General features: G+C 38.4%; 1 protein-coding gene across 1 annotated transcript in view; it reads left to right on the top strand.

The window, feature by feature from the left end:
• Positions 1-6,038: 6,038 nt before the first annotated feature.
• tmem121ab (transmembrane protein 121Ab) overlaps positions 6,039-27,397 on the top strand; it is a 60,486-nt gene continuing 39,127 nt past the window's right edge. Inside the window, exon 1 of the mRNA XM_087805766.1 lies at positions 6,039-6,147. The gene's annotated coding sequence lies outside the window, so the exon portion shown is untranslated. The remainder of the gene's footprint in view (positions 6,148-27,397) is intronic.

Below are 27,397 nucleotides of genomic sequence, written 5' to 3'. Positions count from 1 at the left end.
CAATCTTTTTGCAAAAAACACTCTCTCTAGTATCAAACTTTTCAATCTTTTTTTTTTCCCTATTTTGGATTTCCCAATGAATTAGTATTCAGGCTTTTAACCATACTTTTTCGTACGAATGCGTTGAGAGACTCACTCGAGTGAACCCATGAGTCACGGTGCTGCTCTCCCTCCAACTTGACCAAACAGAAGTTACATACAGTGACGTAGAAATACACCAGCGATCAGGAAGTTATTTGTGTTCATCCATTCATACCATCACCATGGTCATTTCTAAGCAGTCACCGGGAAATAATGGCACATTTTACAATTCAATGACCCGTCAGTTATTCTGAGGTTTTCTAAAGCTCCTCGCAGAAAGTCGGCTCCTTGTGTTTCTGTAAGTTTATGATTTAATTTTTTTAATAGTTGCTCTGGAGGCGAAAACTGACACTTTCATCCGTGGAGTCAAAGAATCGGTTTGTTCGTCGGCCCACTTGACATTCCGCTGCAGTGACTCGGGGAAGCTACAGTGGAGCGTCCAGCCTCACCCTGGTCAGATGGAAAACACACATCACACTGTCAACTCTCCCTCCCCCTGAAGCCACCTGTCCCGCCCTCCAGAAGAAGATGAGAAAAAATACTGGAATAAGCTTTCGGGGGCTTGAAGATCTAACGGCAGAGGAGGGAGGATCCTCAATATTTAACACCTCTCATAGCACATTCACTTTGACTCCGACTGAGGGATAACCTTGTGATCCATCAAAGCTGACTCCCGCAGTCGCCTCGCATCCGCATCCCTCCCCGAGTCTAATCGCTGCTGATTGGCCCGCGAGGGTCCTAATCACAGAAAATGACTTTAAATCTGTGAGGAACTTTAAACGAGGAGCGGAGCCAGCGAGGTTTTTCTCCGAGTGCTCTTGATGTGAAGTAGCCAGGAGTGATCGCCGCACTTGGATTCATCCCTGAATCCTAATGAGGCCGAGGCGGCAGATGTGTGGAGAAGCACCGGAACCTTCCGCCCCGGGACAGAAGGCGCCCCGAAAAAAAAATTTCTGAAAAAAAAAAAGGTAAAGCTGACAGACTGTGTGCTTTTTGGACCTGACCCAGAAACTCCCTTCAGGGCATCATGAAAGTTTCAATGCCGTAGAGGTTCAACGGGAAACAGCTTCATGGTTAAACCAACACTTCCCCTTTTGACGGCCGGAGAATCCTCAAGTGTTCCTTCTTTAGAAATCGTTTCACATTTGCTCTGTGGCCTTGAACCCGAAGTGTCTGAAAACGCTCCCAAGAATCTTCAAATATACCAGCAGCTATACTTCACGTCCTCCATCTGGTAACACGCTCAACTGATCACATGCTATTAGCACATATTGTAGCCTAAAGAAATGTCCAAATGAATAATCGACTTGCTAGCTTAACTAGCTAATACCAGTACTAGCTACCGTCCTTCTGAGTTGAAATTAAGATCTGTATCTTTGTATATCTATAATAATAAGGAACAGAAATGTAATTTCTAATGATTTTTACCTCAAAGGTATTTTAACTACTAAGCTGGAGTTTGTTGAATGATATCGAATTAGCTCAACCACAGGTATTAACTTGTTAATATTTGCTTGTTGGTTAAATAGTTGCTTGGTTTGAGTTATGAATGAAATGTGTGTGAATGTTTCAAATTGACTCAGATAAACCATCAGGAAAAACAGTAACTTTTGTATCCTCTAGCTTGCTGCAAAATAAACATTCTATAAGACAGTTCTGTATTATTCTCCTTGTACAAGTACAATTGTTCTGACTTTAAGGGAATTCTGATGTGTATTCTTTAAGTTCATAGAATTAACTCAGATTTCTAACCTGACAGTTGATCTTAATTTATTAATCCACCTTGTCCTTATAACAACCCATGATGTTCCTATGCCAGAGAGAAAATCATTACAGCAGGGGTCCCCAAACCTTCTTCGCAATCACGGACCGGTTTAATGCTGACATTTCTTCACGGACAGCCCTTCAGAAGAAAAACCCAGCAAAACAAATATAGCATAACAGTTATTGTTTGAGTGCATTTATCCGAAACAAGCACATGACCTGTCAAGAGTCACATTGTGATGTAATTTACATCCTTTAAAAGAGACATTTCAAAGAGTAATAATCAATAAAAATGAAATTTTACAATATATGAAACACCAAATAATTCACAGAGCAGCTTGGTACATTAACAAAAAACGACTAGTTGAATTAGGTGAAATAAATGAAGGTTGAATCAGACTCTGTTTTCATTGTAGCAGGAAACATCTCTATGATTTACCTTCAACTCGCAAAATACAATTTTTCCACATCTTTCATTTATTTTCCTTCTTCACATTCAAGGTCTTTGCTACATTATAGTCAGTTTAATGGCAGCGCGCGGACACTAGGAGAGCCATGACATAAAGATGCCAACACACTTTCAATTACAATTTAATAATGATTTATTTGAACTGTAAAAAAAAACAACTCATCTAGCAGGCCACGTGAGATGACTTGGGTTTGGCAACTGTAACTTGAGTTTGACGAATGCTTGTAATTGACAGGATGGAGGAGAACAGCAGCCACCGAACAGGAATACAAATTTCCTTTGACTCGTAAAAGCGTGAAATGTTTTTCAGGAAGGAATCCTTCAACGACTTATAAATGGTGAGACCAGCAGCCGTGCAGGGACTTGCTCTGGCAGCAGGCGCCGAAAATATCCTTCCTCGGCATGCTGAGCTCAGCGCTTTTCATAGAACGATGAGCCGGTTTTTCAAACATCAATTTTGTTATAATGTTTACTGTTTATTCAGTCTGGAATTATTTATGGGCTGGTTTATTTAAATTGCTTATTACAATGATGTTTTAATTTAAGGTTGGAGTAAAAAAAAAGCAAATGATTCTCGCGATCAATAATTACATTAAAACAATGGGAGTGTAATTTTCGTTGTCCATTACAATGGAGCCAAAAGAAAAGTTAACTTAATGCTGCCTAAGCAGAGAGAAGTACTTTGTTGAATTAACATTTCCGGAGCAGAAAAGTTTCCGAAAAAATGATTTAGTTAATTTTCATTTCATGTTTTACCTACACAATTATGTCATGAATACGATATTGTCCCTTGTGTCATGTGCTTTCTCATTCAGTATATTGATCTAAACTGCAGCATTTTAAAAAAATCCGGGTCTAAAACTCACTCCCCCTCAGGCTAAATTGAGGCTTGGTGGTGAATATTTTACTCTCACTAACAGCAGATATGAGTTTTTTAACAGAGTACGATCCCTGAGTTTTGGATTTGTCACGGAATATAAATAAACCGTGTTAATAAACTGGGTTTTTGTGGAGGCAGAGTTAAAAATACAATATAAATTCAATTTAATATAATAGGTTCGAGAAACGTGAGCAACAATAGTCCAATAGTCCAATATCTGATTGAATGTCCGACATGTTCAAAACCAAAGCGAACCGGGGGGGGGGGAATAAAACGGGAAAACAAAGACAACAGTGAATCAAAGAGAACAGAAAATAATGAGTTGAAAACACTCACCGTAACAACTAAAATACTCGGGCACAGGACGGGAACATACAAAATGCAAGGAACACACAAATACAATAGAAAGAAACTCAGCAGAAACAGTACTACATATTAGGGGTGATAGAAAATATATATTGTTACCATAGTGTTTATGGTTCAATGATGTGTGTAAAATTAAAACTTTTTTTTTACTATTAACGTGTGAAAATGCACACCGTTTGTTCATTTTTGTGTTGCAATTGAACTTCCAGCAGCGGTCATTACGTCCTACGCAGCTAAACAAACGTAGAAATCATGCAAGATCCAAGATGACTGAGGATGAGAGGATACAGTCGACTCAAGAAGCTTTTAAAGCTGAAGTTTGGACATTTTTTGGTTGCAAAACAAATGAAAGCAGCTACGACTTCGTCAAGAGTCATGTGGTCTGTCAACACCAGAGTGAAGTACTCAGAGAATACTACGAATATACCCTTGTTCCTACAGTAGTTTATTATATATTGTATAGTTGTCCCTTTATCGTGATACATATCGTATCACCGGAGATCCAGAACAAACAACAAATACTAAGGAACTGAGGCAGGAAATAAAACACTCAAAACTTCAAAATAATTCCAAAATAAAAGAGGAAGTATGACCCTAAATTTTCACTTTAAGACCCAAGATTTTTTTTTATCTGGCTCTGTACGTGACTTTTACTCTTTCTGCAACCAGTGGACACTCGGTGAACTTCCTCCTCCGTTCCTTGAGTTGACCATGTGACTTATGGGCTGAGCAACTGTTTTCAGTTGATGGACAAGAATGTCAATACAAAGCTTACGCCGGGGAACTTTTATTATAATGGAATGTCGCCATATTAATAATAGCGTCCTCGTTTCCCGCTAATCCATCCAGCTTTGTTAATTCTGTCTAAAACCTGCTCGGCCCCAAAACAATAACAGGGCAGGAGGTGACTGGAACAGATGGATGTTGCTCTTACAAAAGTAAATTGACCATAACTCATCATCAGTGTATGCGAACAAGAGATAGAGAGAGAGAGAGAGAGAGAGAGAGAGAGAGAGAGAGAGAGAGAGAGAGAGAGAGAGAGAGAGGGATAAGACTCATCTTATATTCTGCGGGATATTTTTGGCTCAGATGTCTTTAATTAAATGTAATTGAACGTTCGCCGGTGAAACTCACGCCGTGTTGGATTGCTGGTGTATTTATGGGTTGAGACTGTGCAGGAAACTTTAAATGTGAGTCGAATCATCTCAAGAAATTACACTTTAAGGGTGAAAAGGTTTCCAAAAAAAATGATTTGTATAAATCTTGGGCAAAAAGTAACTTCATGTTTTAAATTGATAATAACCCTTGAGTTCAAGTGTTTAAGGCTGGTTTTAATTCAACTAATGTGTTGATTCAAGTGTGTCTTAAATAGATGTTGGACTAAAAAAAAAAAGAAAACTCTCTTTTCATTTAAGTATTTATATTAGAAAATGTGGATAAACCCTTCCCACTGAAAATGGACGAAATCTGGTTCACTATAACCACACCCACTCTGCTGTGATTGGTCAAGCACTAGTATTTGTGACCACACGTCGTAAATTCCCGGAAGTCTCCACCTCCAAGGGTCTCGTTGTGTAAACAAAGACGGGGCGTGATTACAGCCGGCTGGAGGAGAAGTGAAGCCATTATTAAGTCAAAATGGACCTCGCTCTCGTAACCTCTCGTTCGCCCAGATTGGGGGGAAACTTTATAAAGTATTAAGTTCAAAACATGCTCATGACGAGAGACTTACTGGCCATTGATAAAGTTTAATATAATAATATTTTAAAAGTTAAACGACAGAAACTTTTGATTAAAAAATGCATTATGAAAAAATAATCTCAAAAACTGAACTAAAGTCGAATTTATTTTAAACATAACAAAAGTACTCCAAAATATATACAACAGAAAAGATACTTTAATTCTAAAGAATTGACTAGATATGATCTGTAAAAAGTAAGAGCAGAAAGATGCGTACATATATATATATTTAACATATAATAATACAACAGTATTTTAGGCATGACTCAATGTGATATAACAAAGCTGAAATAAATAAATAAAATATTAAAATAACGTATTATATATATCATATATAACTACGTACGTAAAAAAAAAAACGAATTAAAACATAATTACAACAAGAACAAATGTTTAAATTTAACTATTAAATATTTTTATTGGGAAGAAAAAAAACCTTTCATGCTGCATCATCATCAAATCATGGTTAAAACTATTTACTTCAACATTGTCGAGGACATTTTTTGGGAAAACGATGAGATCAGACAGAGAGCAGGAGTGTTTTTTTTTGTGGAAGTGGATGCGGAGAGCTTGTAGCGAGGTGATTGATAGACTCGATGGATGAGAGAGGGAGAGAGAGAGAGAGAGAGAGAGAGAGAGAGAGAAAGGGGGGGGATGAAGAAGAGAAGCCACAGCAGTTTCTCTCGCCACAGCAGCTCCACGCAGACGCGCCGGCGACATCTCTTCTCTTCTCTTCTGCACTCGCTTATCTCGACCGCCTCGGATGGGATTTTATTTGATGTAACTTATCTGCGGCTGAAAAGGATTGTACAATGACATTCATCATCCTGGACCAACACTGACCGAGGTAAGAGTTTCAACACATCTGTCCTCCTCTCTTGGGGGGGAAGAGACTTGAGAGGATGCGGGAGAAAAGACTCACTTTTCAAAAAATCACACTTAAAATAAAAATAAAAATTGTATTCGAGTTATCACTTTTTATTTATATTTATCTGTGGGTGGTGGTACTGGCACGCTTGTTGCCGCAGAGGGAATTGTCAGGAGCCAAGGATGCTTTTTTAAAAAAAGAAAAAAAAACGCATGATAAGTGGACGAGTGAGCTCAGCATCAGCATCAGTTGGTATGAAGCAGCGGTGTGATGAATCTGCGCATGCGTACTGCATGTCTATGGCGTACGGAATCGTAACTTCGGCCCACGCGCTCACGGCCTGACACACGCTACACATATAAGTGTGTTGAAAATCTTTTTTTTTGGTGTGTCTTTTGTTTGTACTTGTGTGTGTCTTACAGTGCGGTTAATTCAACTTTTAATCAAAATACTTTTGGGGAAATAATTCCGTGCAGGTGGAATATATGTTTCAATAGTTTGTAATTATAAATAAAATTACCTGACAAATTAAAAAAAAAAGGTCAGCGGGCACATATCTACATCCAGCCATTCGGTAGTTTAAGTTTTCGTATGATATTCGGGATAAATTAAAAAGGAATTTGACAAAATAACAGAATACAAAATAATGTTTGATTTATTAATAAACACCATTGAAACCCTCAAAGACCAAGCAGTTGGGAACATACCTGTCAATGACCGGACACAGCTTCAATTTCCGCCCAAAAAAACCTGTTTATTCAATTTAATTATTTCACTGGTTAACGTGAGGATATGAACAGTTGTTACTTTATGACAATAAAAGTGTTCACGATCTCTCAGTTTGACACACACAGTTAAAGTTTTTGGGTACCTTGTCATGGTATATATTTGTCTATGTATGTTTATTGTCCAAAAAAAATGTTTATATATTAGACAACCATAGTACTATTGTGTGTGTATCTGTTTTAGTAGGATACATACATGTTTTTGTGTGCGTTTTTTTTATTTTTATGAATAACCAATATTTGTGTGTTTGTGTGAGTGTTCTTTGATCTATCTGTTTACAGTGGTATGTGTGTGCCGGTTTTTGATTGGTTGCTGAGATGTGTGAATATAACATTTTTTTAGTTAAGTAAGTAAGTTAGTAAGTAATATTTATTTATATAGCGCTTTTCGAGACCAGGGTCACAAAGCGCTTAAACAATCAAAACAATATTCAATAAAGTATATACTTTAAAGATCAAGATAATACTGAGAACAACACAGGAGTTCGAGAAATTCAAGGAAAAGCCTGAACAAATAGAAACGTCTTAAGGTGTTTCTTAAAGGAGTCAGTAGACTCCATCAAGCGCAAAGAGAGAGAAGATCGTTCCAAAGCTTAGGAGCAACAGCCTGAAAAGATTTCTCTCCTCTGGTCCTGAGCCTTTAGCATTCTTATTTTGGTGTGTGGTCTGTGTGTTTTTTGGGTTTGAGTGCATGTAGTTTAGTTTGCTGTTAGCATAGGCAATGGAAGTGCGTTTGTATGCTAACTTGTTTGTAAATGTGTGTGTATTTTTTTTATCTGATGAGTGTTTTTTTCTGTGTGTGTTTATCTAAGTGTTTGCCGTATTTATGCATTTGTCTTGCTTCTTGTATTTTTGTGTAGGTTAGTGTGGTCTGTGTGTATGTAGACTTATGCTTTTGAGTGTTGGGTTTGAGGGAATTCTTAGTGGTTTGGTGTATTTTTATATTGCTGTGAAGTGTTTGTATAGTAACCATCTGAGTGTTTTGTGTGTGTGTCTCACGCTCCATTTTTTAAAGCCTTAAAACGGCTCGAGGATTTGGTTTCTAGTCGATGTTTGTATTCTCTTCAGGTGAACAGAATCTTAAACGAAGTCCGTTAAACGATGTGATGTGAATTTAAACGACTACAACTCCACGACTTCCACTGGAAGCAGTCACTCGTCTTTTTAAGGATCCCTACATTTACAGCGTTGTAATCCTGGCAGCTCATTAGCTGTTAGCCGGGATTAAACACGTGACCTTTACTTGACTGTTGCTGGGATTGGACGGGGCGACCCGTTAACCGTGTTCTCTGGGCCTCATGCATCGTTTTTTTTTTTACGCACAGGAATTAATTCCCAGCATGTTGGGGATGACAAACGTCCAGGCCAGATAACGGCTGGTTTGCCAACCATCCGTGATCGCTTCTAACGCTCATTCTTGGGGTTCCTTAGGAGGAGGGATTTTAATGATGCCAATTAGGATTCCGATTACAATGACGTTAGACAGCGAGCGTGTCTGATGTGTCAGCTCTGGCTGTGAATGACAAGGAATCAGTGGGTGGAACGTTGTTGCCACGAGGTTTTCACTCCAGCGTCCTTGGAAGAAAAGCACTCTCAGTGTGACTCTGCTGCTTCTGGGCTATTAATCCATGGCCGGCGCTGTATAGAAAATTCCCTCCATATCTCAGGGATGATGAACTAAATGCAAATTAATCTTTCATGCTCAATTTATTATCTAATAAACAGGGAATTCATTTGAATTTGACTAGCGGCCCTAGAGTGGGCAGTCGCCCGAAACTGCTCCCCAAACCGTCTGGATTGGAAAAAATCCGAGGTCTGTGGTTCAAGCTTGACAATGAATTTACATCCTTTAAGAAACAAGTTGTCTTTTTCTATTGAAGCTTAACGGTTAGAAGCTAATCTGCACTTCCCAGTTTGATCGGGAACCACACAGTGAATATGAATGTTAATCTATTGAAATGTTATCTTTCCCGCAGATGTCAGTGAGTTGATTTTATGGTATGCCACTTGCCGCCCCTGCTCTTGCTGTGCTGAGCTGAATTCATCTGTTTGTACTGTGTAATGACTGTGCCAAAGAAAAAATGTCATGCGTCAGAGACACATGTATCACACAGTGGGTAGCCATACATCAATGAGAGATGTGTTGCGTGTCATCTCAGGTAGCGTAACGCATTTTGTATTCTGTGTATTATTTAGTTGGGTTGGCGGCCAGCAGGGGGCTCCCTGTTTATGACGGAGAGTAAATTCAAAAAGCTGCGTTTTATTAAGTGTCTGCAGAAAGACCAGAAGTCATGTACGCACCAAGACATTAAATAAAGACTTTAACAGAATTAACAAACGTATTTACTACTGGTTTCAAAGATCAGTTTAGGTCTTAAACACTTATTTCACCATCGGCACACACAGTATGGTTGGGGTAAATTCTTTCCAAAATTTCCCTTTAGATAATTTTCGGGTACATTAATTTTCATGAATTTGTGTAATAAGGGTTTTGGTTGACTAAACAAGGGTATTAGCGGCCGTAACAAAGAACATAATCGGTGCAGTTTCATCGCCCTGATCGTAATTCAACCCAACTGAACTAGGTTAAACCGTAAGTCTAAGTCGTCTAAGATGGTCACATCTTCAGACTACCCTCAAATTTCAGATGGGTGATGGGTCACATATACTATGTCCATATATTTTATACAGTCTATGGTTACGACTATGCTTACACATCGAGTCATCTGAATAGAGTTTCCGTGACTTGATTGCAAAAGAGGAAGTAGATCTGACTCAGCAAATCCTAAATGGAGTGTTTCCCGGATGGATAGTGCATCAAGTGAGTCTAAGATTCAGTATCACTCGCGCGGCTTAAATGAAACTGAATCTTTTGTATTTGTATTAATCGTTACAACCAAGTAAGAATACATCTGACGTCGCTCAATCACCGATATCCATTTTATCCTCTGACACGAGGTGCTGGCAAGTAAGTGAATCATGAAACGTCAATTCCAAGACAGATCTCCACATCTTACTGATGGGATTTAGTTGCTTGCGGGGGAAGTATATTAGAATCTCCTCCACATAGTCCATTTGACTCAAGGTGCTAGTGGAGTTGCAAGGAAGGAAATTGATTTGACTCATTAATGGTGATGAATCAAAGACAAGGAATTACCCTCTGTTATTGGGTTACAACTAAAAAGAAAGAACAATTTACATCCCCCCCACCCCACCATCCTTACAGACTGCAAATTGTTATATAATGACAAATTATTATCTATATTTATTTCTAATCAATCCATCTAAAACATTCACCAGCACATCTTTTCACACTTCTAATGTCAAACTACTTTAAATGTTTATCGTGCGCCTCTGAACATTTTTACTGTTATTAGCCTTAACGTTAAGTCGACATACCTTTCAAGCTGAATTAAAAACTCTCCTTTGATGTTTTCCATTGAACACAAACTAAAACCTTCCATAAAAGGGTGACCTCTGGCACGAAAGCCGAGTGATCAGTAGCAGTTTTCCACGCTAAAAGTTTTTGGTGAAAATGAATTAAAACTTCTAATGTTTGGTTGGATCTCTGGGATCTCTGATGTATAGTAAGATAGTAAAATCATTTAAGCATTGACCGGGGTCAGGATTTACATCAGTAAGTAAGAGAGAGAGAGCTGATGGAAGTTAGATAAAACACAAACAGACTAATAAATATTTATGCTTGTGGAGGTGGTTCGAGTGGATTAAGGATTGCGGTCAGCCACAACACTGATGCTCCACTGGGTTAAGGTGGTCCACTGTAGTCTAAAACTGGGAGGAAGCTCCTAGAGTGAATGTGGAAACACCAGAGTGAATCAACGCTTTGGTTCCTCTGCCGCAGTGAGACTTGTTCTCTTCAAACGTACTTGTAAAGCTAGATTTCCATAGAGATAACTCGGCTGTCCTTGAAAGAAGCCATCTGTAGAGCGTCGGGCGTCTTGTTATACACACACACATGTCCGACTGGGAGGAAGACACATGTGGGAGAGATTTAATCCTTGGGTTCTTTGGGGGATGCCGAGGTGTTCCTCAGAGGAGGTAGTGGAAGTCGCTATAGTAATATGATTTATTTATATAGCACTTTTCAGACTGACAGGAGTTCCAAAGTGCATTACATAAGAGAATAATAACTAAGACACAGTGAATTTAGAAATGCACAAAACATTTATTTGATATAAGAGGGATTTTTGAGGCATTAGGATGAGCACAATTGAATAAAACAAATAACTGTAAGGGAGAATTCAAATTAAATTGCAAGAAAAAAAAAGGGAGATTTCGAGGGAGGCACAGATTCAGCCGGTCTTATCTCCTAGAGCAGGCTGTTCCAAAGTCAAGGTGTCGTGATGAAGAATGCTTGGTCCCCCTATGATTTTAGCCGGTGGACTTTGTAACAGCTAACCTGTTCACCTGTCCAACAATCTAAGACTCTTGTAAGTGGTCAACACGTCTGTGATGTACCCGAGGGGTATTAAGGGGAGTAGAATTGATAAAAGTCAATTATATCTCATTTGCATTTGTTGAGGTAAATAAAGCCCAGAGCCATCCATCTGGTCACATCGTCCAGACGAGCAAAAACAGCAGCTAGGCCTTGAGAGACTAATTGGAAGATATTTCTGTATGTCGTCTGCATACAAAGTATATGAGAGTCTATAACTTAAGGGCATATGAATAGAATATAAAATCAGACATATATGCCACAGGGTAAGAAACTACCCTGAATGAGTTTGAACTCTTATTTTGAGGTAGGTCTGACATCCTATTACGATTAATAACCAGCCACCATGCTGAGGTGTTCCATGCATCTGGGTGATATACTTTGGAAGACATTCCAGATGGATCCAACCCCTCTGAGCTTCTTCAATACCTGACGAACTGGGGCCTTCCTTAGTGATCCCTAAAACAGCTGAACTACCTTCTTTGCCATGCCTTGCAATTTCCGTGCGCTCCACGCGTGCCCAAATGCTATAGAGAACTTCATCGTATTCCGTAATGGTATCTCTTACTACACACCCCAGTCTAAAACTTTTACCATTGCAGCACATTCACATTTTTCAGAACATATTCTGGGCAGCACAACAATGTTCTTTCATAATTTCCTGCACCATAGGGAAACAAATCTACCTTTCCATATGGTTGACCAACAGCTGCCAAAGCCTGATCAGTTTGTGTTTAGGTTGGAGTTTCCGTGTTGAAAATCTGACTTTGACGCATGGCAGGGTCCCTCCTGTATACACCCCATTATGAATAACTTCAGAAAAGGCTGTTGGTAATGTTTGCTTTTGACACCCAAATTAAGCTAAGTGGTCCCCACATAGCAGCAAACATGTCGACATATGTTGTGAAGGTATGTGTTCGTCCAGCAAATTATGCGTTTTTCCCTCCATGCAGGTTGGTTGCTGCCAATTTATTTTGCATTACAGATTGTCGGCTGATTTGCGTTTTCATGAGCTTTATATGTCATTGTGCCAGTGGCTGGTGTTTCTGCAGGCCAGAGAACCCATTTACGAGTCTCTTAAAATTCAGGCCCCTGCTAGGAAGTCAATTATAGCCCATATTGCTATAAATACACGACAGGCTGGTTTTAGCACCGGCGAACAGGCTCCCCCCCTCCTCGCTCTTCCAATCATCCCATCGCCCTAAACCCCCCCACCGGACTCTGCATAGTGGTCAATTTGAGTGATCAACCCAGGACGACGTGGTAAGCAAAAAGCTGTCACGGAGCATATTAAACTGCTCAGATGTCTCACACACTCACAACTATGGTGTTGTGTTCCGTCGTATTCTCCACGTCATTAGCTGAATCACAGCTGCTCTTGCATCACGAAAAAAAATCACAAAGCAAAGAAAAAGCTAATTTTCGAAGGGTTGCAGTAGCGTTGTGCTGTGCACGGCTATAATCCCACTGACATAATGGCGTCCACTCCAATCAATGGCCGAACGGCACCAGCGATCAATAGCTACCTCGGTGTACAATAAAATGGCAGAGGGGGGAAAAAAAAGCAGCCACGGGCCATCACATGTTGACCCGGGGAAAATACTTTTCTTCTTAATTATAGATCAAAAAATGTCTATCTTGTTAACAAGTCATGTTTTATGGATTTCTGCATGATCTATGCTAATGCCGGCGTAGCGGTTGAGGTCGAAGAGAAAGCAGCAGCTTTCTTCTAATCACAGGAAATGCAAATTTCGCAACCACAGACACACAAGTGTGACTGGGATCTCGGAGATAGAGAAAAATTAACTCCCGACACACAAACGTAAAAAGCAAGTTGGAAAATCAGCCTCCAGTTCACACTTCCACCTCATTCAATTAAAGGATTGTTGTCTCCCGAAGGAGCCGGAAATTTCGTTGCCTTTTAACCGTTAATTATGGCAAGCTTTTAAAAAACAACCCACTCAGAGATTAGAGGCTCGAGCAAGATCAGAGATGAGATCTGGTCTGCAGCAAACCACACAGATGGAATATTAGCAGCAGGAGGAAGGCATGAAGGCGTTGGTCGAAAATACAGATAGGAAAAAAGGTCACAGCGTGAGTTCAGTTATTCCAGCGGCAACGAATGTTTGCAAGGGATAGAAGATAAGAAGTTTATCTACACGTCCGCGCGGGAGAGTGAGCGTTGAGTACCACTGCTTACTTGGTTGTGAAAATGAATTGAAACTTCACAGTGGGAAAGGGAATTTGTTCGCAGCATCAGGTCGCCACATTGAATATCTGCATCTGGTGGTCTATGATTGCAGGGGCTTTGAACACGTACTATCGCCCCCAGTTCAAGACTGACCAACGTACCAATAACAGAAAACAGAACCATGTTAACCCTCTCACCCACATGACTTGTGTTTCATTCATTTTCTTATTCGCATGAATTAGGAGGAGGCTAGAGTCCATCCCAGCTGTATAGGGCAAGAGTCAGACACCCTGGAAAAGTGACCATATTGTTATAATTATAGCTTGTTCAATCTTGGATCAATATGATATGAATGATTTAATCAAATTAAAATAAATACAATATAATTGAGGGGTAAACACTAGTGATGGGGCTGATGAAGCTTCATGAAACAGTGTCATGTTGTTTAGAGGTCAGTAGGTGGCGCCATCTGTTTAAAAATGATGTGAGGTTTCATTAGAACAGTTGTTTGTAAACTAAGGAGAATAGTGCAGTGACCGCCATCTAGTGGGCTCTGAAAATAATGACACTGCTTCATGAAGCTTCATCAGATTATCACTAGTAAAAATCATGGCGTTAGAAATACGCTGAAAATTGAAAATTAAATACAGTTTACACAAAGTAATTTGAAAATGTATTATTTAAAAATGTGACCCTGGTCTAGGAAGGCGATTTACAAATAACATTTACTTACTTACTAACTTACTAAATTAATAAACAGAACTTCAACAGAAAGAAGCTGAAACTTCGATTTTAATATATAAACACATTTAAATTCAAATAAATTTATCGAGTTAATACCCGCTATGTTAATAAAACAACACCTTTACTATATTTGATATTGTTGTTTTTGTTGTTGTTGTTGTTAATTATTATTATCATATGCAGATAAACAACTATTAAAATATTCACCATTAAAAAGGGATTCATTACATTGATTTATTTGTACTTTCTTTATTTATTTATTTGTCTTATCGACTGCAGACACCTCTTTGGAATTTAAAAAAATCCAACAAATTCATCTAAATAATAGAAAATCATAACAACTTATCTAGTCAATACTCCCATTAATACCATTTGATAAAGTAGAGAGGGAATAAAAAGGAAATGCCACCGAGCACTAGAACCTTTTAACTGGTTCAACCTCCCACACAACTGATGGCTGGAAAGAGCTTTACAGGCTGTTCGGGATTGTAGCAGTGAAATATTGGAGCCATTGCAGCCCTCCAGGCATGCGGTTATCAGGGATACAGAACTGATGGGAAATCAATCAGCTCAAGTGGACCAGCCTGTGGTGGAGGGAGGAATCCTCCTCTCCTTCAGATCCACGCCTCGATGTCTGCAGCTCATCGTGCCCCATCCCAGACTCCTTTTTTTTGTTTGTAGAGAGGTACGAACTCGCTGGGCTCGAGGGTTGAAGCACACATTGATCCTGGAGGCAATAGTTCGGATTACAAGGAGTCCCGGAGGAGCCGGGTCGAGATAATGATCCTCCTCTGGGGGAAAGACGGTGGGGGAGATGTCAATGAACGAGTCGACGATCATCTTTAAACATCTTATTATTGATCCTGCCTGGCGGAAGTTTTTAAAATGGCCTTTTTCACATTAGATAGACCAGACCTTTTTTATTGACATTGAAACCACAAAACGGTTTCTGATAGAAAAAATGTTGAACAGATCTATAAAGTTTGGCAACAACTGTAAGAGGAAAATTCATAAACCAGCAGGTCTCGCAACTCTTTTTCTTCATCATAATTATAAACCATTTTTGTTTATATCTAGCCAACCAGGGCACCATGAGATATGGAACAATCAGAAGCAACGGCATTTTAAGAACAAAACTACGCACAACATTTGAACACAACAGCACCGTCACCGTACGGCGCTCAAGCATTACGTAGTTCAGAATTCTCAAGTCATAAACCGAAATTAAATCTGAAGATTTTTCGATTAACTTTGTCCTAAAACCACAACTGCCATTCCGATGCAGGAAAACCGCTTTTTCCGGCTTTCAAATTAAGAGCACTGAATCAACTGCGTCTTCCTTGTAATCCTTTATTACTTAAAAAAAAAATGGATTGAAATGATCACCCGGATAATGTTTGAGATTATTTAAAATGGCAGGTTTAAGATGCAAAATAATAAAAATACAATATCTTAACATTTGAATGTAGAAACTGAGAGAATAGTAGATCTTTAAAATCTATAAATCAATAAATATCCCAACTAGACTTTTATGTTCAAAAGCTATTCATTTGCTTACAAATTCAGTAGTGAGGAGCCCTGCTGCGTAATTCTACAAAGCCGCACAGCGAGGCTTCAAAAGAAGCTAGAATTTAATATTATGCTCTGTGTATAATGAACCCTGAAATGGCACCTTTTAAGATTAACTCTTACGAAGCAATTTCAAACAGTTCAGTCGCACAGTTCAACAAAAATACGCCTTATAATCTGCACCTTATCGTCAGCAGAAATATGACAACTGTTAGCTTGCTATAGCTTGCAATAGCTAGTAAGATAGCCAGCCCATAATGCAATTGTCAATTTCAATACCTTGTCTTAAATATGGCTAATGTTGGTAGACTAGTTAGAACCCATTATTAAGCTACCCATCTGCTAATTTAACAAACACCCAATTTCAACATAAGCTATGAATTAGCTTGTGATAACCTCTCAACCAGTCAACCTGATAGAATGAAGAAAAGCTTTTGTTCTCACAAACATTGTTTCTTTTTTTAAAGCTACCTTATTGTTGGTAAACTAGTCAGTAGCTTGAACGGACCAGCTAGCACCGCAGGGGCGAGTGTTAGCTGGCCACTAAATAATTCAGCTTGTGTTGATTTTTACCGTATTGAACTTTAGAAGCAGTTTTTCTGTTCTTTGGCTTTTCAACTATCAAGTTCATGCCATCAATATTGCTAGTTAGCTGGTCTGTCTTCAACCTCAAACAGCTGCTCAACCTGTTAGCCAAATACCAACATCTTTGCTATAGCTTGCGGAAACCTTGACAGACAAAAACACTGAACGACGATGAGAATGGTGTTAGCCTCTTGAAAATTTGTTTAATTTAGGTTGTCACGACATGTTGTGGAAAGCTACAAACAAAATATGTGCGACTCATCTAAACAACAAAAAAAGGAAAGCTTGTTAGTGTCTTCATTATTCGTAATAGCAAGATAATTATCGTACATGAAATCCATACCAATTTTCTGAAGCTATAGATTACTGCGAGATTGCTCATCAGCATCATATTTTAGTATTATGGGGTGCCAAACAACCGACGTCAGTTTCAAAACGATCGCAAGTGTTTTTTCCAGCTTATCCTCCGAAAGAACTATTATCGAGGACGCATTAGCACCCGAGCTGCTGAACGCTCCTAATTTATGATTTGAAAAGCTTCCTGTAATTAGGTTTTTAAATTGTCAGTGAAGAACATCAGATGTTTGTTGGAGGAAAAAGCAGATTGGAGGATTAATTCCAGCAGCTGCTCTTTTAACTCGGTGTACAACCTAGAGAAGAACCTCACATAACGCACTTTGTCTTTTTTTATTGACACCAGTTAGGAGGTGCAGGCTGGTGAGCTAGTTTGCTACGTCATTAAAGAAACAGGAGGAGAGGTAATGGGTTCTTTTGATCTGGGTATTCTTCTCTTCCCCCCAAAATGTATGGATGTTAGTGATGATTTCTGTATGCATCGGCCAGTAGTTTTCTTTAACTAACTAACTAAACAATCCATCAACAAAATAAAGAAGCTAACTAAAACCAACAGGCGGATATTTTACAGGGTAGTACCAGTATACCTACGTTTTTTGGGAACAGTATGTTTCAATATTTTCATTTTTCGAGCTATTGACCTGACCTGTCTCTCCCCCCGACTAGACGGGATCAGCAGTTGGTGTTGTGAACCGCTAACTAAAACCAACAGGCTGATATTTAACAGGGTCTTACCAGTATATCTACGTTTTTTGGGAACAGCATGTTTCAATATTTTTATTTTTACGAGCTGGTGACCTGACCTGTCTCTCGCCCCGACTAGATGGGATCATCAGTTGGTGTTGTGAACCACAAACTAAAACCAACAGGCGGATATTTTACAGGGTAGTACCAGTATACCTACGTTTTTTGGGAACAGTACGTTTCAATATTTTCATTTTTCGAGCTGGTGACCTGACCTGTCTCTTGCCCCGACTACACGGGATCATCAGTTGGTGTTGTGAACCGCTAACTAAAACCAACAGGCGGATATTTTACAGGGTAGTACCAGTATACCTACGTTTTTTGGGAACAGTACGTTTCAATATTTTCATTTTTCGAGCTGGTGACCTGACCTGTCTCTTGCCCCGACTACACGGGATCATCAGTTGGTGTTGTGAACCGCTAACTAAAACCAACAGGCGGATATTTTACAGGGTAGTACCAGTATACCTACGTTTTTTTGGGAACTGTATGTTTCAATATTTTCATTTTTCGAGCTAATGACCTGACGTGTCTATAGCCCCGACTACACGGGATCAGCAGTTGGTGTTGTGAACCGCTAACTAAAACCAACAGGCGGATATTTTACAGGGTAGTACCAGTATACCTACGTTCTTTTGGGAACAGTATGTTTCAATATTTTTAATTTCACGAGCTGGTGACGTGACCTGTCTCTCACCCCAACTAGACGGGATCAGCAGTTGGTGTTGTGAACAGCTAACTAAAACCAATAGGCGGATATTTTACATGGTAGTACCAGTATACCTCGTTTTTTGGGAACAGTACGTTCCAATATTTTCATTTACCGAGCTGGTGACCTGCCCTGTGTCTCGCCCCGACTAAACGGGATCAGCAGTCGGTGTATTCATTGCAAACCAAGATTGGTATTTCCGATGGCTTACTGCGTGATAATTACCGGGGGTCCCTGGATAAATCTAATCCTATTCATTCTGGGACTTTGCCGGAGATTTCGTCATCATCAAGAGAGACCGCTTTGATGATACCGCTCTTATTTTCCTCTTGTGAGTAATCAGTGTTGCTCATGTGCAGCGGAGAGAAACAGAAAAGAAGGAAAACGGGATCAAACTTTTTTATTCTTTGTGGAACGCTGATTTGATTATTCCCGTCCGCCATTACGATAACTCGTCAGCGTTCCGCATCGAAATATGACCTTAAGATCGACGTAATTGGATCGGAGTGATTGGAACAGATTCAGGAAGTGATTTAATAAAAAAAAAAATCTTTTCGTTTTCGTCTCTTCACTCAAACACTTGCGCAGACTTATGAGGATGCAGCTAATGAGCGAAACATTTTATTTTTTTGGGAGGAACAGACGGAGCGGTGGGTTTTTGATGCGAGACGGTTTGTTTCGGTGGCTACGCTCGTCAAATTGTGATGAATAGATCCGTCTCTGACCTTGGATGACTGTTCGGGAAAACAAGAAGCTCCTTCTGAGCAACGTCAATAGCTTCACCTTTGTATTTTACTATCTTAGAATGAATAAAGATCACAGCACAATGGACTTATATGACACTGCATTTAACAAAATAGCATTGCTGAGCTAAAGACGACCTCCGATGAATCACAAATGTGACATTAGCTAGACTGTTAACATGGTTTTAAGAATACTTAAGTGTAAAACAAATAAAACAATAAAATAAAAGATAATTGGAGGAAAATGTATGAATTATCAGGTTAGGAAACCTGCCTTAATCATTTTACTTAAACAAAAAATAGAAATCAGATCTGGTTTAAGGTCACATACTTTACTTGTATACAAGTGAGAAAGAACACAGAGTTTACATGTCTGTCTGAATCCTTTCGGAAGTTCAGAGATGATGTATCTCCGTCAGTTTTTAAAAAAAACGTTTCAAGCAGTGATAAGAAACACAATTTGTGAGATAATGCTAGTATATATGGTTGACCCGTGTGTTAGCTCAGGGTCAAGGTGACCCCGAAGGCCAGAAAAACAAATATGTTTGAGGTATCCCCTGTCTTGTCTCTGGATCAAAGTAAACAACCTCCACCACTACATATGCATTTATGGAAGCCAGGAAGGGTCGTTCACCCAGGGAAAATACAAGGGATACCACAAACACATTTGTTTCCAGGACCTTGGGGTCACCTTGACCCTGAGGTAACAAATAAGGGTTAAGAAAATTTTATAAACATATTTAAGCTCAAGACTTTTTCTGTCAATGTTCAAATTCCAAATGTAAAAAAAAAGACTAAAGAACTAAGTGTTATTTACATTAAAACAAACAAATTATCTTTTCAGTGTGTCGAGAATCTCACCATCACACGTAGTGCGTACGCTGCCCGCGCCGATAGATTAATGTGAATACTTGTTATGCTGACAGTTCGGCCATTAAGGCAGCAGCGAGGACACGCTTGCTTACAGCCATCTCCTGTAAGTGCTGCACACAAACCCACCATGCAGAAGAAAAAAAAAAAGGTTCCCCTAAAAATGGAAATCTACGGCGAGGCTTGCGTGGGGCGTTAATATTTATGGTCATTTACATTACATTTCCTGTGAGTCCAAGGATAAAGCTGGTGCCGCAGCGCCTCGATATAGGACATGAATTAGATATGAGGGTGATGGCGAGAAATCTCGGCTTCGCACAGAACAACAAACAAACAGGAAGTAGATGTTTTTGCCGCAAAGTATGCGAGAAAAAAACGTTGTATTTCATGCTCACGCCGCTGATCTTGATGTTCTTGACGGGAACGTCGACGAGAAAAAAGGACTAAGCTTTACTGTTTACGAGACACATTTGCGCGACAGTGACAAATCTAGTGTCACCTGGTGGAGGGCTTGAGAATGACAGTCCGAAAAAACGTGTCAATCGCTCATGATTACGGAAGAAAAACCTGAAAAAACGAGAATAAGACAGTTTCTGAATGTACTCATCTTTTTTAATTAGTTTTTAATAATGTTGTAAATTATGAACCATAAATGACTTAATAATAATAATAACAGAACAAATATATGGATTTATGTTAAAAAAAAATGCAAGTCATGAGTCACAAAAGACAAACAAGAAAACAGGAACTAGTAAAATATATATAAAATATATATATATACATTTTAAACTGGTATTGACTAGTGATGGTCTGATGAAGAATCTTGAAGCAGTGTCATTATTTTCAGAGCCAACTAGATGGCGGTCTCTTCACTTTTCTGTCTTAAACAACACATCATTTTTAAACTGATGGCGCCACCTACTGACCTCGAAACAACATGACACTGTTTCATGAAGCTTCATCAGCCCATCAATAGTATTGACTTTCATATTTATATAATTCAATTATTTTTATGATTCTACGACTTCATCAAAATAACGAGGGGAATTATTTTACAATAACGATTATAAATAAATATTAATAAAGATTAAAATGCTTATTTAAATCGAAAAAACAAATAGGTTGAATGTAACAATACAAATTAAATGTGATGATATAATAAGTTCAAATGAAAATAAAAAGTTTTATCACATAAAAAAGTTTAAAAAAACAACCTACAGAACTTTTAATCTGAGCTCAAAGGTAAATGTTGAGTCGATCTTTTAACTGGTGGTGTTAATAGAATCTGTGTGTTTGCAGGGCCGGCAGCTGTTGTACTTTCACAAGCTGGTAATTAAGTCAGCGAGCTCTGAAACAGAGGCTGTCATTATTTCATTACCACACAAACACACACCAGAGAGAGAAGCAACCCTCGTGGTCGCCCTTTTATAAATCATCGATGCTTCTGCTGAGAGGAGGAGACGAGGCGACCCGTGGGAGTCGTTGACCCTCCCACACCAGGACACGACCTCCATCTGTCCCACAGAACTTTAGAGTGCTTTGATCAGTAGGCAGCGGAATCACATTTCTGTCGGTTTGACTCGCATTCACTGTTTTCACAAAGTTACTTTTTTCATAAATTCAATAAAGATTTTTACGTGTGAGAGGATATATATAATATTTTTGTGTCTCTTCGTTCCAAGGTTTAGTGGCAACATGAGTAGAAAAACATATATTTAATCTGCTTTCTTTCTATCAAACAGTACAGTATAGTAAATACATGTTTTTGTTACTGATGAAACTATTTTAAAATTGTTTTATTACTTACTGTGCTTTTATTTATTATAAAAATAATTCTGCCCTCTGTTGTTCGTTTGTTATTTTTATTTAAATGAATGATGTAATATGTTAAATGTTTCTAATTTTAAAATTCTATTTATCATTTTTTAATTTTCTTGTCAGCTTGTCTCGTTTTAATGCTCTTCCCTTTTTCCATCTTTTCTTTTCCTGTAAAACTAGAATTAGACGGTTTTATGAAACTAATATTTTTAAATATTTTAGTGGTTAACTAGATTTTAGGAGGCGTTTATAACTTTATAGCTCAATTTAAGTGGAACCATTAGAACTAACTGTAAAAGCTGAATTTTTAATGACACAATATTACGAATTATAATAGGAAATGTATTATTAAAATGTAAATAATGAAAATATAAAAAGGGGGAATTATGTAAATTGCAAAAGGTTTCTGTTTTGAAATTTTTGTACTTATTCTGATTTTTTTACTTTGCCTAATTTTTATTTCTTTGTCTAGTGGTCAATTCTTTTGAAATTACTCTTTCCTTCTTTTCCCACATCTTTATCCAGTAAAACTAGAATAAATAATGATAATAAAACTAATTTTTATTTTTAGTAACAAACTAGTTTTGAGGAGTTATTAATAACATTAATTTGAGTTGAACGATAAAACGAAAAAAAACCTTATTAAAAAAAAAATAAAAAAGCCAACTCAATCTCTAACGATACAATAATAATAATGATAATAATAATAATATAACAAATTAATTATTTAAAAAATCTCTAAAACTTTTCTGTAAGTAAATGTTTTACTTTTCTTCTCTGATCACTTTTTTCTTTCGTTTTATTAATGGTTAATTTTGTCAACTATACTTTTTTTTCTTTCAAATAATACTCTTGCCTACTTTTCTTATCTTTTTCTTTAATCATTTTTTTTTATTATTATTATTTTTCTTTTTTAACTGTTACCTACTGTGTTTTTATTCATCTTTAAAAAAAAAAGCTTAATTACTTACAACCTAATTTTCATTTCCAGGAAACACATTTCAATTTCAATAGTTCCTTTTTATTTTTACTTTTTCTCTTATGTAGTTTTTCGTGTCAATTCTTTTTTCGGCAGCTGTTTCCTTAGGAAAAAAAAGGAAAAAAAATCAAAACAATGAGAAATTTGGACGTCGTTAACGTTTTATCTAAAACCTCAGATCCATTCTTGAGCCTCTAAACTCACTTAGGGAGCAAATTAAAATGGAGCAGATGGATAAAAAAAAAAATCGAATGAAATAAAAAAGTATGAAACAATCATCTGGATTCAAATGATATTCCAATGTCACGGATTAGCGGAGGAGCAAAAAAAAGATAATAACCAGAGCTGGTGGATTCCTCCGCCGGAGCCGAACGTCTCTCCTCCTCCTCGTCCTCCTCCTGACCTCAGCTCACCTCCTGCTCTCCTCGGTTCGATCGCTGCACTTAAGTATTAACAGGAAGATAATGTGAAGACACGCCCAGCCGTGATGAACTCTTTGGTGTGTGAGCTACCATAGAAAAAAGCTTGTCCTTATCTCGCCTGCTTGTCTTTGTGCCAGAGAGTTTGTGTGTGTGTGTGTGTGTGTGTGTGTGTCGACAATTTGTATGTCAGGAACCGTCGGCAACACTGAAGTGCTGCAGGGTTTTTTCTCGTCTTCAGTGACGACGAGAGTTTCTCTCTCTCTCTCTTTCTCTGCCCAGCGAGGCGCTAATAAGCATTCTGCGAGCGACCAGACCCCGCAATTATCCCCCAAACTATGGGAGGTACCGATAAACAGAGATGAAACGCTGGTCTGATGCAAAAGTCCTGATGGAAATCAAGTGTGTTTTTTTTTGTTTTTTTCATTCTCGGCTTCAAAGACCAAACAGGGAATCCCGAGTTGTGAAGCTGTGATATGAAAAAATGACTCATTTGACTGAGATCTAGTGCCGAAGCGAGTCTCGATTTCCTATTGATGTCCCCGGAGGACGATTACTCGGAGACGAACCATGAGTCATTGAAAATGTTAGACAGTAGGAGTGTTAGAGAAATATTGATTGAGCGATTAACGTAATATTTGGTTTTATCACGAATCTGCACCAATATTCAACGGTTCTATTCAATGTTTACAGTTCGACAAAACTATCAATTCAACTTCTGGCGACTAATGGATGCAGTAATTACGTCCTTAAGTACCAAATTAAAAAAAAATCTGGCTGAGGACGAGAGGATACAGTCAACTCCGGCAACTCTTACAGCTGATGTTTGGACATATTTTGGTTTCAAAACGAAACAAGAGTCATGCGGTCTGTAAATTCTGCAACACCAGAGTCAAGTACTCGACAATACTACAAATATATCCTTGTTACTACAGTATCGCAATATATTGTTGTCCCTGTATCGTGATAAGTATATTCTTGCCAAGACACAACCCTACTAGATTGTAAGTTTAAGTTTGTTTTGGATATTCCTTAAGACACAAGCTTCAGGAAATAATAAAGAGTCAGTGACAAAAACTAAAAACCCATGAGTCAAAACTTCCAATGACTCCATGAAGAGCTTAAATATTTTATGTTAGCATCACAACTCCAGAACTACTGCCGCGACTCATGGAGTCATCAAGTAACTTTCGAGTCGATTGAGTCGCGGATTCCATTTTTCAGTGAGTCCCATATGTCCGGGGTTGTTGTGAATTAACTCATGAGTCGTGATCTGCTGAGTCAGATTGATCTTTTAAAACATTTTTAAAGCAGCAGGATCCACACTGTGTCCACTAGAAGACTCATCTCGGAAAATCGAATCGTTTGAGACAGATTCAAACTGTGTCTGACTCATTGAACAGCTCCGTGCCATGGATTTTAAATAAATGTTTGGAACGCAAATTTAGGACAGGAATCTTTTAAGAGTCCTAAACATGTAAGTGAGTCTTTCTGGTTAAACGTGCAATGTGACTCACTAGACAGGAAGGAGCTATTTATGTGAATCAATTAGACAGGAAGTGATTCAGAAGAGACACGGATTTAGGTTGTCTTAAAAAAACTGATCATTGATCGCCTTTGTCGTTGGAGTTATTGAGTCATTAACATCTAAATGAGTCTTTCTGAGCCGTGTGAGTCTTTCAGAATCAATGAGAATCTTCCATCTTTACAGGAAGTAGATTGGAATCATTAAAAGTCAGAGTTGAAGGTTATTAAAAAAAAACATTTGCTAGACAGGAAGTGGGTTCACGTCAAGATGTGTTCTAGTTGTCGGAAAGTTGTCGAGTCACAAAAACATCCGTGAGACCCCGTTACTGAGTCACTGAGTCACACACACACCTAAGTGATAACACTTTTGTGAAAACAAACTCGAGACTGTGAAATTTGTTTGAGAATCATCGGTTCATTTTCTATTTCGGTTCGTCAGCGCGTCGTGAAAAGCATCAAACGTGGCGAGCAGTTTTGTGTCTCGCGTCGTTTCCTGGGATCGTCCGCCAGCATTTCACCGTTTCATCCCAGTCTGAGTCCTGGCAGAGTCTCGGCTCTCTGGTGGTTTTACTGGAAGCTTCTGGGCCTCACAGACGCCCAGAAGCTTCATCTTCCAGTTGGCGATGGGTGAAGAAACGGCTCAGGGAAGGAAGACGAAGCTTTGTGCTTTCTCTTCAGATGGTTCTGGACTGACCACTTGATTCCCAGAGAGGCTGCACACTTTGATTTCAACCAAAAACACTGACGGTTAATTGCATTTAAATAGATCTGATCTTGAAGGTACCAAGAATGAGTCATTTTAAAGGAATGTATTTTATACAATTTTCAGTGTGTATAGAACATTACTTTTCATTTTCTGTTTCTCATTCAAATTAATTTAAATCAGTTTTGGTGTCATTTATATCAATGCATTCATAATGTTTTTCATATATATATATATTGCTTTCAATATATTATTTCTTTTTTATATATTTTTGAAAAAGGTTTTTTCTTCAACTTTCTTGTCCAAAGTATTTTTTACGTCGTTTTTTCTTTTGTCTTTTTATTATCAATATATTAATGTTTTTAATATACATTTTTTTATTTTAAATATATATTTTTTACATATATTTTTAGTTTCTTCAGCTTTCTTGTCGAGGGTATATCTGTTCACGTTAAGTAAAGTTACGTCTTTTTTCACTTTTACATTTCATTTTTTGAAACCATACATGTATAATATAATTCTTATGTACAGTATATATATATTTTCTTTTCTTTTTACTCTTCTTTCTGTTGTCAAGAATACTTTTGTACAAAATGTGTTGTTTAAGTTTGCTTTCCTTTCACTTATTTTTGTATTAATTATCATTCTTTATTTTTACCTCAAAGTTAACCATCTTTTTCTCTTACTTGCAAAGCTTTTTTGTTTTGAGTTTATTATCATGATTTTAATTTAAGAAGACTTTACTAGGATTTTGTGTTATAGTTTTTGTCCCAACAGAGTATAAGATATGTTTTTTTTAAACATTTTTTAAGATATTTTTCAGTGTAAATTGGATTTTCTTTGTTGAATTGTAGGCCTTTACGACACAATTCTTCAAACTTAAACTCAGTGACAAAGTAAAGACATTTTTATTTGCCAGCTTTACTTGTCTCGTTCATGCTCAGTGCATCTATTCCACATCCAACCAAACAACAATCGAAGCCTCAACTGTCTTCCACGATGTGACTGATGCCTCAGCGGTAGTTTGTAATGAGACCTTGGATGGCAGCGCTTGCTCTGGCCGATGCTATCTGACGCTGGACGGATGGCTGGTCAGATTGGACAAACAAGAGTCAAGACTTGCTTCACCGAACTGGATGAGCTTTACAAGGTTTGGCGCCGATAGCGGTGACGAGCTACAAGCTAAACAGTTTGGATCAACAGAGCGAGTGGTGGTGTCGGATAACCTCGGACAATCATCCCTCTGGGGGGCTGGAGCTAACGCCTCCATTCCAGAGCAGAATTTTAAAGAAAACATCTTGTTTTTGCACCTACACACTGCTTCGCTAGTGTCTTTGCAACCCAGTCACATGCTAAACACTATGTCCATAGTTGTATGGATGAGGATCAGCTCCTCTAAATTCATGCCGCTTCTTTTTCATATCAAAATATCTTTTTGTTAAGTTAATATGGAGGAACATGTACAACCAAGTCCACCTTATTGAACCCCTGAATATTAGCCCTAGGGTCAAGGTGACCTGGAGGGCCTGAAAATAAATGTCTTTGTGGTATCCCTTGTGTCGTCTCCGGGTACACACTCCATATGTATTTCTGGAAGCCAGGGAGGTCATTCCCCTTGACCTAGAGGCAACACAAGGGATAACGAAAACACTTTAGTTTGCGGGTGTTCGGGTCATTTTGACCCTGAGATAACACATGGGTTAAAAGTAGTTTAACCTAAACTTTCCCTAATGTGTGGCATAAGCGCCTCTAGAGGTCAATTTAGGAAAATGTTGTTTATTAATAGGATTCACACATAAAAGGTCACATGTTCCCCTAAAATAAATGAGTCGACCTCTCCCCGTCCTCAAGACATTCCCCATTTCGTCCTCACCGACTTGTCAAATAGGTCAAGTCAACAACTCCAAAGGTCTTTTTTCGTCACAAAAATCTCAAGTCGGAGTAAATGTCAAAAGGACGGACGGGCGAGGAATTCTGCGGCGGCTACGGCTGCAGGACAAATGTACACAACGAAGTACGAGCAAACAAAATTA

The sequence above is a fragment of the Callionymus lyra genome, chromosome 13 (assembly GCF_982586985.1).
Source record: "Callionymus lyra chromosome 13, fCalLyr1.hap1.1, whole genome shotgun sequence".
Taxonomy (NCBI): Eukaryota; Metazoa; Chordata; class Actinopteri; order Syngnathiformes; family Callionymidae; genus Callionymus; species Callionymus lyra.
The sequence above is the reverse complement of the archived record's forward strand: the minus strand, read 5'-3'. Positions and strand labels throughout refer to the sequence as shown.